Raw genomic sequence first — 19,469 nt, 5'->3', positions numbered from 1 at the left:
GAATTGAACCCACGCTGCTGGCCTGCCTTGGTCTGCTTTAAAAGCCAGCTATTTAGCCCAGTGTGTTAAACCAGCCAACGAAGCTCGACACCATCCAGGACAAAGCAACCCAATTGATTGGCAACCATTCACTATCATTTCCCACTCTCAGCATCCACTCCATTCATTACTAATGCACAATGGCAGCAATGTGTGCCATCTACAAGATGTACTGCAGAAACTTGACAGGGATCCTTCAAAAACACCTTTCAAACCTGTGACCTCTACCACCTAGATGGACAAGGGCAGCAGATATGTGGGAACACCATCCCTTACAAGTTCCCCTCCAAGTCATCGGCCACCCTGATTTGGAAATAGGTCCTTCACTGTCACTGGGTCAAAATCCTGGAACTCCCTCCCTAACAGCAATGTGTGTGTACCTACACCTCGTGGACTGCAAGGGTTCAAGAAGGTGGCTCATCAGCACCTTCTGAAGGGCAGCTAGGGATGGGCATTAAACATGCTTGCCTAGCCAGCGATGCTCACATCCACTGAAAGAATATGTTTAAAAATTAACTGCCTTAAATCAATGGTCTCTGGTTTCCAACCATTCAACCATGTAAGCAATTTTACTTTCTTTACTCTACCAAAACTTTAAAATTTTGAACACCTTTATCAAGCCTCTTCTTCACCTTCTCTGATCTAAGGAGAATAATCCAACGTCCCTCGTATTTCCATATAACTGCCTCATGAGAATAATCATTTGTCAAAATAAGTACCACCAAGACAGAGCTGATAAACCTCAAGACAACAGCATGCACAACACTTACAGCCTGGGCCGGGATTCTCCCCTACTTGGCGGGGCGGGGGTTCCCGGCGGGATGGAGTGGCGTGAACCACTCTGGCGTCGGGCCGCCCCGAAGGTGCGGATTTCTCCGCACCTTTAGGGGCCAAGCCCTCACCTTGAGGGGCTAGGCCCACGCCGGGGTGGTTTGCGCACCACCAGCCGGCGGGAAAGGCCTTTGGTGCCATGCCAACCGGGGCCGAAGGGACTCCGTCGGCCGTCGGACGTCCGCGCATGCACGGGAGCGTCAGCGGATGCTGATGACATCCCCGCGCATGCGCAGGGGGGTTCACTTCCGCATCGGCCATCGTGGAGGCCATGTCCGAGGCGGAAGGAAAAGAGTGCCCCCACGGTACAGGCCCGCCCGCGGATCGGTGGGCCCCGATCGCGGGCCAGGCCACCGTGGGGGCACCCCCCAGGGTCAGATCGCCCCGCGCCCCTCCCCAGGACCCCAGAGGCCGCCAGTCCCGCCGGTAAGGTAGCTGGTTTGATTCACGCCGGCGGGACTGGCATAACAGCAGCGGGACTTTGGCCCATCGCATGCCGGAGAATCGCCAGGGGGCCCCACCGACCGGAGAGGCGCGATTCCCGCCCCCGCCGAATTTTCGATGCCGGAGAATTTGGCGGCCGGCGAGGGCGGGATTCACGCCGCCCCCCTGGCGGGGGGTCGGAGAATCCCGCCCCTGAACCTATTTATTTTATCACTACTTGTCCTACTTTTCATCATACCATGCAGTCGTGAGATACTAAAATTAAGATGTGGAGATGCCGGCGTTGGACTGGGGTGAGCACAGTAAGAAGTCTCACAACACCAGGTTAAAGTCCAACAGGTTTGTTTCAAACACTAGCTTTTGGAGCACTGCTCCGCGACCTGAAACAAACCTGTTGGACTTTAACCTGGTGTTGTAAGACTTCTTAATGTACTAAAATTAAGGTAATTGTGCAGCATCAAGACCGCCCACATCCATCTCCATAACATAACAATCTCGACCTCATCTGCTAGTGACGCCTTCATCCAAACCTTCACTACCTCTACACATGACTATTCCAAAGCTCTCCTGATTGGCCTCTCACTTTACATCTTCTGTAATCTTAAGTTCATCCAAAGCTCTGCTGCCCAGATCCAAATTTGCACTAAGTTTGGATTGGATTTGTTTATTATCATGTGTACCCAAGGTACAGTCAAAAGTATTGTTCTGCATACAGTTCAGACAGATCATTCCATACATGAAAACAAAATACATAGGGCATACAAAAAATACACAATGTTGCATACAGGAGTGTAGTACTACTCAGTAGAGAAGATGTGTGAAGAGATCAGATCAGTCCACAAAAGGGTCGTTTAGGAGTTAGGTAACAGTGGGGAAGAAGCTGTTTTTGAAACTGTTAGTGCGTGTTCTCAGACTTTTGTATCTCTTGCCTGATGGAATAAGTTGGAAGAGTGAATAAGCCAGGTGGGAGGGGTCTTTGATTATACTGTTTAATTTGCCATCGCGTCCGTGCTCACTGGTGTCCTTTTCAACTCTCTGATTGGGTGGTACGGTAGCACAGTGGTTAGCACTGTTGCTTTCACAGCGCCAGGGTCCTTGTTTGTGCAGAGTCTGCCTGTGTCTGCATGTGTTTCCTCCAGGTGTACCTCCCTTTGCGTACCCAAACAGGTGGCGGAATGTGGTGACTAAGGACTTTTCACAGTAACTTCATTGTCATGTTAATGTAAGCCTACTTGTGACACTAATAAAGATTATTATTATTAAAATTCTCATTCTTCTTTTCAAAACTATGACTATATCATTCCCCAACTATGTGACCTCTCCCATCCCTACAACTCTTCAAGATATCTATGCCACTCCGATTCTGGTTGTTAGCCCATCTCCAATTTACATTGCTCCACCAATTTGTCCCAAGGAAATAATTCTTACTTTTTGAAACCTGCGACCACTACCATCGTTATTTAAAAATATAATTTTACCTCCTCAAAATAACAATACTGTCATATGATCCCTGCCCAAAGAACTTTATCAATTCAGAGACTGGTGCACAAAACCATCTTCAGGTCAAATCTTTGCTGGTGCTTCTTTTCAACCTTGGTAAGAGCTGGGCAATAGCTAGCAAAACCCGTGAAGGAACAGCGATAGAGTTCCAAGTCAGGATGACATGTAGCTTGGAGGGGGGCTTGTCGGTGGTGGTGTTCCAATGCATCTGCTGCCCATACCCTCCAGGTAGTAGAGACAGCAGCTTTGAAATGTTATGAATACTTAATAAATTTTCAAAAGTACATTAACTTATCAGTTCAAATTTGATATTACGTTAAGTGTGAGACCAGTTAGGAACATGTGGTCAATCTATGATGCAGTCTCCTTAAGACAGTGGGGTAGATGATGTTGATTTTATTTCATGCAAATCCGATAGTTTCTTTCAGATTATTTTGGGATACAAGAGATGACCAATTGGAGACATAGCTGGTAAGTGCAGCATGCTTTGGAAGAAGAGGAGGAACTGTGGACCTCTGATTCCCAAAGCTTTCCAGCATTTTAGTTTCCCTCTCCTCTATCTACATCTATTGGCGAAGATTGTTTGTCGTGATCGCTCATGAATTCCATTATCATTGCGTAATGTGAACATCGGTATTGCAGAAGATGAACTCAATTGCCTTTTTTGCCTGTCACTTTTCATGTTCCGATAGTTTTGTCCTCTGCATTCATTTACAGTTGAATTCCATTTATCCAATCTCACTTCGCTCAGGAATGTTAACAGCTGCCACAGAGTGTAGAATGTACAGCTTGCTCGTCTGAACTGGGATGAGAGAGCTGGAAGGGTGTATCGTTCCACTTTGAGCTTTGCCTGCAATTCCCTGGCTCTTAACAAGGTTGAAAATAAGTGCAGACAAAGATTTGAACTGAGGATGGTTTTGTGCGCTGTTAATTATGGTGCATCTGTCCACCCCCATTTCACTTAGAAACCTGAAAGAGTCTCCCAGGAAGATGATGCCTTCAATCCATCTGTCTGAATCAGCTTTAAACCTCATTGGAACAGGGCAAAGACAGTGCTCGCCCCCACAGCTGTGCTCACCTGTGTTATCACAGCATCCAATATCTGTTTCCAGTGTGAATAAGTCACGGCTTGAACATTTTTAAAACATCTTGAATATTCTTTGTTACAACACCCTTGGCAAGTGCGCAGTCAATTCCAGCCCCACTCGTCCCCGATTCACAACACAAGTGAATTAACCGATCGTTCTGGTAAATATTCCAGAAGTCTTTGGCCCTTGGCTGCCCAGTGATTACGGTCATCAGGTTTTGAAACACAATCACTGCTTATTAATAACAAGAATAAAGATGAAATAACTAAATTCAATTGAATAACACCAAGCTAAACTTTTACCCCCTTTAACTGTCCCACCCTCTACCCACACGCACCAGACAGAGAAACACAGAGGGAGGGAAGGGTAAAAATAATAAGAATGAAGGTCAAAAAGTAAGAGTCTTCACTTCGAATGATGGTTCCTTAGCATGCTTTCCTCACAGCATGCTGATTGATCGAAGACTCTGGTTTACAGCTGGTAATGGCCTCCCTTGTAGAGTCACTCATTCAGTACTCACAAGCAGCAGTCTCTCTTCTGGAGAGACACTTTAGTTTTTAATAAACTGGGCCTTCAACTCGAAGGTTCACGTTCAGGCCTATTTCGTTCTTGAGACACTTTATCTCACACTAAACCTTGCTTCCAGCTTGTGGTTTGACTTCAAGCCTCTGCACCCTCTAGAGAACGGCGTCTCAACTTGCTGGAGAGAGAGTCAGCCCTCACAGTGGCCTTCTGAAGAGAGTTTAGCTAGATCTTTTGGGAGAGAAATAATTGGAAGCTTCCATTCAAGCTGAAGAATCAAAAGTGAAACCACACTCGAGCCTTGTGACTTTGAACACATTCCAGTGCGATGCGATCCAATCGCCCCCTGTTACCAGGCAGAGCACAGTCATTTGGGTCAATTCATCGGCCACCAGCCAAATCAATCGATTTAACTCATCACTGATGTCAGTCAGAGTCAGTCTAAACCAGCACAGCTTTCTGGATCTTTTGGTTTGAATTAAAGGTACAGGCTGCTTTGCCTTAAAGTCACAAGTCCAGTAAGCATCCATGGACCAAAAATGTAACAGTAAAAATAAAAGAAAGGCAAAATAAAGGAATAAACAGGGAATAAACAAGAACAAACAGGAAGTACCCTTACATCTTGATCTCCACACAATCGATGTAGATTCAGTTTGAAACTGCGATAAAGTAGGAGAAAAACATTTAGGCATTCTGACTCAATTGTAATAGAAAGTACCATGCTGTAGCCACCTGAGTTGGCCACTTCCTGACTTAAAATGGAGAACCGCAAAGGCTGAAGGGAAATTCAGCCAACACAGGCAAAGACTAGCAAATACAGAAATCATGTGTATTAAGACCTGTAAAGAACCAGACAGCACTGAAACCAGCAGCCATCTGCATAGTAATGTAGCAGCCATCTACATATTAATTAACGATCCCCGGGAACAATCAAAACATTTTAAGGTAAACAAAGCCAAGCCAGACTCCTCGGCGCCAGCAGGAGCCAACACAAAAGAGGTTAACGGATACTTAAAGACCGCCCAACGATCAGGGAACCGCTCCAGCATTGGAGAAATTGAACCAAGTGATTGGAACGAAGTCCAATCACTTGGAACCAGGTACAGGGTCCGCCCCAAAGGGCGGGAAGCCCCTGGGGACTATAAAGTAAAGCCCCCAAGTTCAAATCGCCTTCTTTAGCAGGCTTATTCAGCAACTTGAACCAACCCTCGACAGTGACCTGTCTTGTTGCCGCCAAGCAAGTAAGTCTCAAGTCAACGCTCGCTACGAGATAGGCGCTCCTAGCTACCAGTCCATACCAGCTTTTGAATCCTGCAGACTCAGGACCTGAATGAAAGGCCATTTGTTCCCCTGATCTGGTGGGCCAGTCTGAAGCTAAGTATAGGCCTTTTTAGTGATAGGAATAGCCTAGAAAGTAGAGTTTATGCATGAGTAGTGATTTACTGTGTATAATAAATGTGTTTTGATTTGAATCTTACTAATTGGTGTGTTGAGTTATTGATCATTACTTGAACTTGAACCTCGTGGCGGTATCATAAAGATACCTGGCGACTCTCGAGCAAAGGTTAAACAAACAGAGCAAATTACGATTTAAGAGCCAACCAAAAGTTAGCAACAATGCACAAAGCCTTTATACCTTTCTCTTGCCTAGTGGTCAGCTTCTGCTACTGAATCAGGGTCTAATCTTTTAATGCATCCTCTTCCAGACCATTCGCTGCTTTATAGAGCAGTCAATGCCATATGTTAAATAAATGTTAAACTAACCATGCAGTTTAAACTTCAGCTAGCAATTTGTTTAGCTCATAATACATCCTTGAAGTTCCCGAATTCAGCATATAAAATCTCACTTGCATATTCCCGTCACAATTTCAAGAACTTGGATAATTTCTCTTTTAGTGTCTCTTCTGAACCATAACAGGTTTAACTCATGCAATCTTTCACATGGATGGAATTTGAGACATGTCAGTATCCCAAGTACTTAAAGGAATCTCTTTTAAGAATCTTATTAAAATCAACATCAGATACAAATTGATTGGTAGGCAACTAATACTCTAAACTACAGAACAGGTATTTCTTATTAGTTTCTTAACATGATCAATTGCCCCACACCACATGTATATATTCCACTGCACACTCTGCAAAATTGAAGTCTTCAGAGAAACCAGTCCGAAATTACACCAAGCTTCCAATAGTTGCATTTCTCCCCATTTCACTGAGTCATAACGTCCAGTGTCTATCAAAAGTTGTTTCCCTCATTCTTCTGAGAATCTCCGAACTGACTTCCAGCAGCAAGGCCCACACCAGTGATTCCTTTTCCTGGCCACGACAGGACAAATTTTCAGGTGTCCTGAAATTTCTACTGGTGTCATCTCTTTGACAAGAGAATATGCTAAACTGCATTTAGTCTGGTGGCTAACAGAGAACAGCTTTTCCTAATGAGCATAGCAGCTGTCTTTCTCATGCCTCTATCTCCAGAGGCCTCTCCCTCACTGACCAGGGTCTCTGAGTTAGTAAACTTGAGAGTCTGTAAGTCTACACAAAGCCAGGCCAGTTGCCTCTGCTTTTTTATTCCGATGTTAAATCTGGCACTTGGGTTTCAAGAGGATTTGACCTGGGCTATTGTCTCCATTGGCTTATCCCAAGGCAGTGAAGGTCACATGCTTCATCTTACCTTAAATTAAAAGAGACAGTTTACAGCATAACCATCTTATAACATCCAGTAGGAACAAAAGAACTTTAAAACCGGGAGCCAGGAGTGCTTAACAACTGCTCCACTGCTGACCACCACAGTAGCAAGTGAAAATTATTGGGATTGAGGTACAATAGTCACTCATTACCTTGTGCATTAAACTGCCTGTGGTGGATTTGTATTAACTCAGGGGAATCTTTTGCAGGAGTCATTGTTGACTAATTTCACTGCATAAAGACCTGTTATTAATGCAGAGCAATGTGTCAGAGCAGACCTGTCACTGTGTTAATGGCATAAAGCCAATTTCATTGTGGTGATGCAGATTTGGCTCTGTTGGGTGGCATCACCTCACCATGTTCACGAATCTTACTACATGTGAAACATATGGGGCTGGATTCTCTGTTCCAGAGGCTAAGTGCCGTAGTGTTTCCCAACAGCTGAGTGTACCAATGCTGGACACTGTCCACACGCCTTCTCTCTCTCCACAGTCGCCATGCCAGGGTCATGACCGCTGAGACCACACGTGGTCCGCGCTATTGGGAACTCGGCCCATCGGAGGCGGAGCATTATGGGTGGGCCCGCTAATGACATTCCAAAGAGATTGCGACTGCGCGTGGCGTTTACCTCGATGACGGCGATTTGAAGGGTGCGGAGCATCGCGACCCGCCGTCAAACTGGCGCCTGCAGCGATTTTGCCGTCGGGAGCCATTCTCCGCCCAATCGCTGTTCCCAATTTGGCGTCGGGCAACGGAGAATCCCGCCCATGTCTCAGAGTGCCTGCATCAAGCTTAATGCCATCACAAGGTGCTCAAGCTGATGCTGACATGTGACAAACCAAATGCCTCCACAGGAGCATTGGGAGCATTCACAAGAGATAATCTACATCAGGGTTTTAAAAGCGCGGGTCGAGTTGGGTCATTGGTGGGTGTCGGGAGAGTCATGGAACAATCGGTCATGGCGCTCCCGCAGTGGTCTCGATCGCGAGCGAAAAGCCCAACAGCAGCTACCGGCAATTTTTATTGAGAATGGCAGCCGCTGCCGCATTTTAAGTGAGAAAGAAATTAGATTGTGTGCAGTCTTCTGGCCAGAAGCTGCAACAGTGAGCAGGTCACATGCCATGCATGTACACTTGATATCAAGCACCCTCTCTGTATGTGCTTTTGGTGCCAATCACGGAGGAGAACGTCTTCCAATTTCTAGCTGCTTGCAAGCAAGGCAGGAGATTTGTGAAGATGAATCATTCTCTTACAAGTAAGAGATGGCCAGAGACACAAATAGCCAGTCTCCCTACTGGACAGGCTTGCACAACAGAAGCTGCTGGAGAGAGTTGGTCAGGAGAGTCCAGGGCAGGACAGAGCAGTGCTAGTGTTAGGTTGGTACAGAGCTCCTGGGCCTCTGGTTAACAGTCTATAAAGTAGAAACGTAACTCGGGAACAATGCAGTACAAAGATGATTTCTTGAGATATGGTTTTGTCAATTGTGTCAATGCAAATAAAGATGTGAAGCCCATGTGTGTTATATGCAGAGAAGTACTGGCAAATGAGAGGAGAAGTTTCAGATTTTGAAAGAGAAGTGGTGGGTGAAAAATTCCTTTTGAGGTAGAGGACCCGGAGTCAGTTATGAACTTACAGCTGACTGCAAATGAAAAGATAATGCTGCTGACCTTGCTTGTGACAGCACATTAAAAACATGCCAAGAGCCCATGAGGCTGTCAGCAGTCTGGAGGAGCATCTCCAGGAGTATCCAGTGCTGAGTAAAACAAGCATTTTGTTGGTATTGCTCCTCACGTTGACCTACATGTGCGAGGTTGGATTTGGCACAAAGGACCTAGCTGAACTCTGCACCTGATATCTCCTCCTGTGAACCTGATTGGAGTGAGGGCATGAGGACCAAGCAAGTTCCGCTTTCACATTAAAGGTAAGTAAACATGGTTTGTGTCATTAGGGCAGCACGGTAGCATTGTGGGAAGCACGGTAGCATTGTGGATAGCACAAATGCTTCACAGCTCCAGGGTCCCAGGTTCGATTCTGGCTTGGGTCACTGTCTGTGCAGAATCTGCATATCCTCCCCGTGTGTGTGTGGGTTTCCTCCGGGTGCTCCGGTTTCCTCCCACAGTCCAAAGATGTGCGGGTTAGGTGGATTGGCCATGCTAAATTGTCCATAGTGTCCAAAATTGCCCTTAGTGTTGGGTGGGGTTACTGGGTTATGGGGATAGGGTGGAGGTGTGGACCTTGGGTAGGGTGCTCTTTCCAAGAGCCGGTGCAGACTCGATGGGCCGAATGGCCTCCTCTGCAGTGTAAATTCTATGATTCTATGATTAAGGTCAGTTGGCGTGGGTCGCAAAGATTAGCCAGTTGCCAGAAGTAGGCCCCGTGAAAAAAACTTCGAAAAACACTGATCAGTGTCACCACTGCAGAAGAGATAGAAGAACTATTTTTCATGACCTCAAGATACCTCATAGCATTTTGCAGCTAATGAATCACTTTTCGACGTATAATCAGTGCTAAGATGTGCAGGTTAGGTGGATTGGCCATGTTAAACTGCCCCTTGGTGTCCAAAGATGTGCAGGTAGGTGGGGTTATGGGGATAGGGTAGGGCATTGGGCCTAGGTAGTGTGCTCCTTGAGGGAATCGGTGCAGACTCAGTGGGCTGAATGAACACTGCAGGAATTCCAAGGAATATTGAAATTAAAAATTCTATGGAATATGACCACATAATCTGCTTTCGGTTTTGTTTATTGGGGTATATATGCTGGTCAGTTCTCCACGGGGGGCAGGGCCGGCATGATGGCGCAGTGGGTTAGCCCTGTTGCCTCACGGCGCCGAGGTCCCAGGTTCGATACCAGCTCTGGGTCACTATCCGTGTGGAGTTTGCACATTCTCCCCGTGTTTGCGTGGGTTTCGCCCCCACTACCCAAAGATGTGCAGGATCGGTGGATTGAACACGCTAAATTGCCCCTTAATTGGAAAAAAAAAGAATTGGGTGCACTAAATTTTCAAAATAATAAAAAAAGTTTCCAGGGGAATTCCTTGCCCTCCTTTGAAATATTGCCACAGCATCTTTCCTGTCCACCTGAGAGGAAAGATGGGACCTCAGTTTACATTCACAGCTGCCGCTCAGCACTCACTGAAATACCAGCTGTGGTGATTGTATAGGAACAACACACCAGCCTCGACATTCGGTGAGATTCTTGGCTTCCCCGCACCATGTTTCCCGGCGGCAGGAGTGGCAGCCAGCTGTTGTCTGATGGCGAGATCTTCTGGACCCCCTCTGTCAATGGGATTTTCCATTGCACCCACCCCATGCCACCAGAAAACCCATGGCGGGGGTGCACCATCAGCGGGACTGGAAGATCCCTCCAGTGTGAACAGCCGGAAGATCTGATCCATTGTGTTCAAGTCTCTGGAATGAGACTGTGAACACACAATCTCTGATTCAGAACTTAGCCTCTCACCATTACAGTTGAGCCAAGCATCACACAGGTGCCTCATAGAATCATAGAATAATTACAACACAGAAGAAGGTCTTTCAGTCCACCAGCTTTGACAAACAGTCATTGGACTCGAAACGTTCGCTCTTTTCTCTTCCTACAGATGCTGCCAGACCTGCTGAGATTTTACAGCATTTTTCTCTTCCCGTCAGGACTTTGCTGACTTTCTGCAAGAGAAGATTACTAATCCCAAACCCCTGCCCTTTTCCCCCTACCCCTGAAAATATTTTATTTTTAGAACGTGATCCAATTCCCGTTTGAAAGCCACAGTTGAATCTATCACCATCACACCCTCAGATAGTGCATTCCAGATCCAAACAACTTGCCGCATAAAAATGTTTTCCCTCATGTCACCTTTGGTTCGTTTGTCATTCACCTTATATTGTCATCCTCTGGTTCTCGACCTTTCCACTGAAGGAAACAATTTCTCTCTGTACAGGCAGGGCCTTCGTGATTTTGGAAACCTTGATCAAATCGCCTCTCAATCTTCTCTTCTCCCAATTTTGCCAATCTATCCATGTCTCTCATCCCTAGAACCAATCTCATTGGCCAATTGCAAAAATTGTTTCTTCACAACACCATTCATTGTAGGTGATGGCATCATGTATCCGGTTCTTTGAACTCCTTTGAATTATCCAGGTTATTTTTGTTCACTGTGTATCGAGAGACAAATGTGGTTAATAGAACATAGAACAGTAGAGCACAGTACAGGCCCTTCGGCCCACAATGTTGTGCCGGCCGACCATTTATCCTAATCTAAGGTCAAGCTAACCTACACCCCTTCAATTTACTGCTGTCCATGTGCCTGTCCAAGAGTCGCTCAAATGTCCCTAATGACTCTGACTCCTCCATCTCCGCTGGCAGTGCATTCCGCTCACCCACCACTCTCCGTGTAAAGAACCGACCTCTCACATCACCCCGAGACCTTCCTCCAATAACCTTAAAACTATGTCCCCTTGTGACAACCCTGGGGAAAAGTGTCTGGCTATCCACTCTATCCATGCCTCTCATCACCTTATACACCTCTATCATGTCACCTCTCTTCCTTCTTCGCTCGAGTGAGAAAATCCCTCGCTCCCTCAACCGTTCTTCATAAGACATGTCCTCCAGTCCAGGCAGCACCCTGGTAAATCTCCTCTGCACCCTCTCCAAAGCATCCACATCCTTCCTTAATGAGGCGACCAGAACTGGACACAATATTCCAAGTGTGGCCTACCAGGGTTTTATAAAGCTGCAGCAAAACCTCACGGCTCTTAAATTCAATCCCCCTGTTAATGAAAGCCAACGCACCATACGCCTTCTTAACAACCCTATCAAACTGGGTGGCAACTTTGAGGGATCTATGTACGGGACCCCAAGATCCCTCTCTTCCTCCACACTTCCAAGAATCCTGCCTTTAACCTTGTATTCCGCATTCAAATTTGACCTTCCAAAATGAATCACTTTACATTTATCCAGGTTGAACTCCATCTGCCATTTCTCAGCCCAGCCCTGCATCCTGTCAATGTCCTGTTGTAACCTCCAATAGCCCTTGACACTATCTACAACTCCACCAACCTTTGTGTCATCGGCAAACTTACAAACCCACCCTTCCACTTCCTCATCTAAGACACTTATAAAAACACAAAGAGCAGAGGTCCCTTATAAAAAACACAAAGAGCAGAGGTCCTGGCGGGACACCACTGGTCACCAACCTCCAGGTGGAATACTTTCCATCCACTATGACTCGCTGTCTTCTTTCGGCCAGCCAATTCTGTATCCGGACAGCCACATTTCCCTGTATCCCAGGCCCCCTGACTTTCTGAATGAGCCTACCATGGGGAACCTTATCAAATGCCTTACTGAAATCCATATACACCACATCCACTGCCGACCTTCATCAGTGTGTCTCGTCACATCCTCAAAGAATTCAATGAGGCTTGTGAGGCATGATCTACCCCTCACAAAAGCCATGCTGACAATCTTTAATCAAACTATGTTTTTCTGAATAATCATGAATCCTATCTCTCAGAATCCTTTCCAGTATTTTGCTCACCACAGACATAAGACTGACTGGTCTGTAACTCCCAGGGATTTCCTTATTCCCTTTCTTGAACTGGGGAACATCATTCGCCTCCCTCCAATCACCCGGTACTACTCCAGTGGAGAGTGAAGACGCAAAGATCATCGCCAACGGCGCAGCAATCTCCTCCCTCGCTTCCCGTAGTAACCTTGGGTATATCCCGTCAGGCCCAGGGGACTTATCTATCCTGATGCTTTTCAAAATTTCCAGCACATCCTCCTTCTTAATATCAACGTGATCGAGTCTATTAACCTGGTTCACGCTGTTCTCATGAGCAACAAGGTCGCTCTCTCTAGTAAATACTGAAGCAAAGTATTAATTTAGGGCCTCTCCTATCTGCTCAAACTCTAGGCACAAGTTCCCTCCACTATCCCTGATCGGCCCTACTCTCACTCTGATCATCCTCTTATTTCTCACATAAGTGTAGATCGCCTTGGGCTTTTCCATAATCCTTCCCGCCAGGGCTTTTTCATGCCCCCTGCTAGCTCTCCTACGTCCTTTTTTGAGTTCCTTCCTGGCTACCTTGTAACCCTCTAGAGCCATGCCAGATCCTTGCTTCCTCAATCTTATGTAAGCTTCCTTCTTCCTCTTGACTAGAAGCTCCACTTCTCTTGTCATCCAAGGCTCCTTCACCTTACCAGTCCTTCATTGTCTCAGTGGGACAAAACTATCCTGCACTTACAGCAAGTGCTCCTTAAACAACCCCCACCTTACTGTTGTGCATTTCCCCAAGAACAACTGTTCCCAATTTATGCTCCTCAGCTCCTGTCTAATAGCCGTATAATTTCCCCTCCCCCAATTAAATACCTTCCCATACTGTCTGTTCCTAACCCTCTCCATGACTATGATAAAGGTCAAGGAGTTGTGGTCACTGTCACCGAAAGGCTCTCCCACCGAGACATCTGTCACCTGGCCTAGTTCATTGCTAAGCACCAAATCCAATATGGCCTTCCCCCTAGTCAGCTTATCTACATATTAAGTCAGGAATCCTTCCTGGACACACCTGACAAAATCTGCTCCATCCAAACCATTTGCAGTAAGGAGGTTACAGTCAATATTAGTGTGGTAAATACCACTGATAATACATTACATGTATTACGGTACTGACACTGTATTACAGGTACCACAGTAAATCCCAGCCTGCTGGCTCCTCCCAGCAGGCGACATATAAAAGTGTATGCTCTCCTGCGCTGCTCCCATTCTGGTTCCAGCTGCAGGAGGCACAACATCTTGTGCAATAAAGCCTCGATTGCTTCACCATTCTCGTCTCGTGGTAATTGACGGTACATCAATTTATTGCACTAGATTTTTAAAAGTTGAACATCTTAATCAAGCCTGATCGCCTGGAGCTGAGCCCTCACGCAGCCGACGCCACGTCCACCTTTGAAGGCTACCTCAGAGCAGCCACTGAAGAACTCTCAGACCCACAGAAGCTCCAGGTCCTCTACTCACGGGTGAGCCCTCAGGTTTTTCCCCTCATCCGGGACGCGCCCATCTACACAGAAGCGATGACGCTACTAAAGGGACAGTACATCAAGTCTGTGAATCAAGTGTACGCCAGGCACCTCCTGGCCACGAGATGGCAACTCCCGGGGGAGACTCTTGTGGGCTCTACGGATTTTCGGTCGGAACTGTGACTGCCAGGCAGTTTCGGCAGTCCAACACACCGAACTACTAATCAGAGACGCTTATGTCACGGGCATTAAGTCTACTTATGTTCGCCAGCGGCTATTGGAAGGGGGTACGCCCGATCTTGCAGTGACTGTGCAGCTTGCTAATTCCCTAGAAGTAGCCTCCCGTAATCTGGAGCCCTACACCCCTGACCGCGCGTCATCCTCATGGGCATCGAGGGCCCCACCAGCAGCCGACTCGAGTACACCACAGCCTGCACCGCGCGGCAGCCAGCCAACTCCGGAGGGCCCATATGTTATTTTTGTGGCTAGAGCAAACATCACAGGCAGCGCTGCCCGGCGCGGAGCGTGACCTGCAATGGCTGTGGGAAGAAGGGCCACTTTGTTTCCGTTTGCCAGGCCCGGTCGGTCGCCACTGTTTCCAGGCCCGGCATTGCTACACCCCCCACGTGTGATCCAGGGACGCCGCCATCCTCCTAACCACAAGCCACGTGCGGCCCGTGGGTGCCACCATCTTTGATGCCATCCGCCATGTACGCCCCGTGTGAGCCGCCATCTTCGGCGCCTAGGGACCCCTGCTCGTCTGGCCATTCGCGGACCGCCGATGCCACCGCTACCGCTGATCAGCCCGGGATCTCCCAACATCTTCCGCAGCTCGCCTCCATCACCCTTGATCAGTCTCGGCACTGCAACCTCGCGACCGCTACGACGACGGTAAAGATCAACGGGCACGAGACGACCTGCCTCTTTGACTCCGGGAGCACAGAGAGTTTCATCCACCCTGCTTCGGTAAGGCGCTGCTCCCTCCCGGTATTCCCCGTCACCCAGAAAATCTCCCTGGCCTCCGGATCCCATTCTGTGCAAACCCTGGGGTACTGTGGCGCGACCCTCACCGTTCAGGGCGTAGAGTACAGCAACTTCAAGCTCTACGTTCTCCCCCATCTCTGCGCTGCCCTGTTACTAGGTCTTGATTTTCAATGTCACCTCCAAAGCCTCACATTGAAATTCGGCGGACTCCTGCCCCCCCCCGCCCCCCCACCCCCTCACCGTCTGCGGCCTCACGACCCTTAAGGTCGATACGCCCTCACTTTTTGCAGACCTCACCCTGGAATGTAAGCCCGTCGCCACTAGGAGCAGACGGTACAGTGCGCAGGACAGAACTTTTATCAAGTCGTAAGTCCAACGGCTTTTGCGGGAGGGGATTATTGAGGCTAATAACAGCCCCTGGAGAGCTCAAGTGATGGTAGTGAAGACTGGGGAGAAGCACAGGATGGTCATTGACTACGGTCAGACCATCAACCGGTACACGCAGCGCGACGCGTACCTCCTCCCACGCATATCTGATATGGTCAATCAGATTGCGCAGTATCGAGTCTTCTCCACTGTTGACTTGAAGTCTGCCTCCACCAGCTCCCCATCCGCCCGGAGGACCGCCAATACACTGCGTTCGAAGCAGATGGCCGCCTCTATCATTTCCTTAGAGTTCCCTTCGGCGTCACCAATGGGGTCTCGGTTTTCCAGCGAGAGATGGACCGAATGGTTGACCAGTACGGGCTGCGGGCCACCTTCCCATACCTAGATAATGTCACCATCTGCGGCCACGATCAGCAGGACCATGTTGCAAACCACCAAAAATTCCTCCATACCGCCAAACTCCTTAACCTCACCTACAATAAGGAGAAATGCGTGCTCCGCACCAACCGCTTAGCCATCCTTGTCTACGTAGTGGAAAATTGAATCCTAGGGCCCGACCCTGACCGCATGCGCCCCCTCCTGGAACTCCCTCTCCCCCACCGCCCCAAGGCCCCAAAACGATGCCTGGGGTTTTTCTCATATTAGGCCCAGTGGGTCCCTAATTATGTGGACAAGGCCCGCCCACTCATCAAGTCCACAGTTTTCCCCCTAATGGCTGAGGCCCACCGGGCCTTCAACCACATCAAGGCGGACATCGCCAAGGCCACGAGGCACGCAGTCGACGAGAACCTCCCCTTTCAGGTGGAGAGCGATGCATCGGACGTAGCTCTGGCCGCCACCCTCAACCAGATGGGCAGACTCATGGCTTTCTTTTCCCGCACCCTCCATGCCTCCGAAATTCGACACTCCTCTGTCAAAAAGGAGGCCCAAGCCATTGTGGAAGCTGTGCGACATTGGAGGCATTACCTGGCCGGCAGGATATTCACTCTCCTCACTGACCAACGGTCGGTTGCCTTCATGTTTAACAATACGCAGCGGGGCAAGATCAAAAATGACAAGATCTTGAGGTGGAGGATCGAGCTCTCCACCTACAACTATGAGATCTTGTATCGCCCTGGGAAGCTCAACAACCCCCCCAGATGCCCGATCCCGCGGTACATGTGCCAGCGCACAGGTGGACCGACTCCAGGCTCTGCACAATGACCTCTGCCACCCAGGGGTCAACCGGTTCTTCCATTTTGTCAAGGCCCACAACCTGCCCTACTCCATTGAGGAGGTCAGGACCATGACCAGAGACTGCCAAGTCTGCGCAGAGTGCAAGCCGCACTTCTACCGGCCAGATAGAGTGTGCCTGGTAAAGGCCTCCCGCCCTTTTGAGCGCCTCAGCGTGGACTTCAAAGGGCCCCTCCCCTCCACCGACCGCAACGTGTACTTCCTCAACGTAATTGATGAGTACTCCCGTTTCCCTTTCGCCATCCCATGCCCCGACATGACTTCTGCTGCGGTCATCAAGGCCCTGCACAGCATTTTCACCCTGTTTGGTTTCCCCACCTACATCCACAGCGATCGGGGATCCTCCTTCATGAGTGATGAGCTGAGTCAGTTCCTGCTCAGCAAGGGCATTGCCTCGAGCAGGATGACCAGCTACAACCCCCGGGGAAAAGGGCAGGTGGAGAGGCAGAATGGTCCTCCTTGATGCGCTCCACTCCATCCGGTCGCTCCTGTGCACCGCTACAAATGAGACCCTCACGAACGTGTTTGCCTTCCCTAGGAAGTCCACCTCCGGGGTCTCGCTCCCAACATGGCTGACAGTTCCTGGACCCGTCCTCCTCTGGAAGCATGTGCGGAGCCATAAATCGTACCCCTTGGTTGAGAAAGTCCACCTTCTCCATGCAAACCCACAGTACGCCCACGTGGCACACCCCGACGGGCGACAGGACACAATCTCCCTCCGCGACCTGGCACCCGCTGGGTCCCCACCCACAACCCCCGACCTGATACCGCTCCCCCCCCCCCCGATTGCCTCGTTCACCTCTGCGCTACCCACCCTCCCACCAACGAACCTCACCGCAGCCCCAACCCAGCAGTATCCGCCCCCTCACTGGATCCACTAAGGGGTGACGAAGGAGAGGACCATATGCTCCCGGAGTCGCAGGTGACTACATCGGCACCCACACCACCGCCAGGACTGATGCGATCGCAGTGGAGGGTCAAAGCCCCCGACTTCCTCAATCTGCAATGTTGTTCTTCTCCCCCGCCGGACTTTTTTTTAAAACAGGGGGTGAATGTGGTAAACACCACTGGTAACACATTGCATGTATTACGGTACTGCAACTGTATTACAGGTACCACAGTAAATCCCAGCCTGCTGGCTCCTCCCAGCAGGCGATGTATAAAAGTGTATACTCTCCTGCACTGCTCCCATTCTGGTTCCAGCTGCAGGAGGCACAACATCTTGTGCAATAAAGCCTCGATTGCTTCACCATTCTCGTCTCATGTTAATTGACGGTACATCAATTTGGGAAGTTGAAGTCACCCATGACACCAACTCTGTTACTTCTGCACCTTTCCAAGATCTGCTGCCCAATCTGTTCCTCCATCTCTCTGCTGCTACTGGGGGGTCTATAGAGAACTCCCAATAAAATGTCTGCTACTTTCTTGTTTCTGACTTCCACCCATACTGACTCAGTAGACAAACCCTTCTCGACGACTTCCTTTTCTGCAGCTGTGGTGCACTTCCTACTTAACAGTGCCACACCCCTTCTCTTTTACCTCCCTCCGTATTCTTCTTAAAACATCTAAACCCCGGAACATCTAACAATCATTCCTGCCCCTGTGAAATCCATTGGCCAAGTACTGTTCCAAGCACAGAAACCTGTGCTTTCTGGCTGTCTGGCACTCCATTCCCCAAAGAGACACATTGTCAGCCAGAGCTATGATGGTAGAGGCTCCAATTTTCTTTGCATCACTTGGTTGACCAGGAATCTCTTCCGCTCTTAATGCTTGTGTTGGAAGGCTTTCCAGGTTGATACTCAACCTGTCTGGTTGCGTTATGAACTCTTTGATCATCATAGTTCCAAGTACTGATCTATGCTCTAAGTTCATCTCCCTTATTCCTGACACTCCTTGCATTGAAACAGACACACTTTAACCCATCCCACTGAGTGCAACTTTGCCCTATCAACTTCTGCAGCTGCATCGGTCTCTGTTTCTAAGTAGCCATGTTAATTCCCTATTCCTTTGCTCAAGCCAGACGGTCAGTATGCTCCAGTTGGCCCTCATTAATACTAGCCTTGCTCAATGCACCATTCTGTGAACTATTTCTTTGAACAGTGTCATGGTTGATTCTTTTTAACCCAAGTCAGGGCAGTGCGACCGGCGAATGCAATCCTGCCAGTTGTCCTGCGATGTTCTCAGAGTGTTGCAGTTTGGCAGCGATTTTTCTGCGGCTATTAACTGGATACATAGACTTTAGTATAAAGTGGGTGAAGTTAGTCTATGCCAGGTGATACTGTTTCCACTGAACTTCACAGAAAGATGTCTAAGAGTTGGTTTGAAATTAAAAATCTTGGTGATATTTTCCAAGTCAGTGGACAATAAAATTGGTGCAGTGAAAAATCAACTGCCTATTCTGCGTGAACCAATCACTTCCAGCATTTTCGCTCCCAAGTTAACTTCCAACATATTTATTATAAATTCCCATTTATTTTCACCGAGCGACTAAGTTGGTCTTATTCTACAAAGATTTATAGGGGCTGGTTTAGCACAGTGGGCTTATCAGCTGGCTTTTAATGCAGAACAAGGCCAGCAGCGCGGGTTCAATTCCTGTACCGGCCTCCCTGAACAGGCGCCGGCATGTGGCGACTAGGGGCTTTTCACAGAAGGGGCTTTTCATTGAAGCCTACTTGTGACAATAAGTGATTATTATTATTAAGATGGCCTTAACACTTGTTGATGTTCTTTTTCCTCTCCATAACCA

Source organism: Scyliorhinus torazame, chromosome 18 (genome assembly GCF_047496885.1).
Source record: "Scyliorhinus torazame isolate Kashiwa2021f chromosome 18, sScyTor2.1, whole genome shotgun sequence".
Classification (NCBI taxonomy): Eukaryota; Metazoa; Chordata; class Chondrichthyes; order Carcharhiniformes; family Scyliorhinidae; genus Scyliorhinus; species Scyliorhinus torazame.
This window is presented reverse-complemented; position numbering follows the sequence as displayed.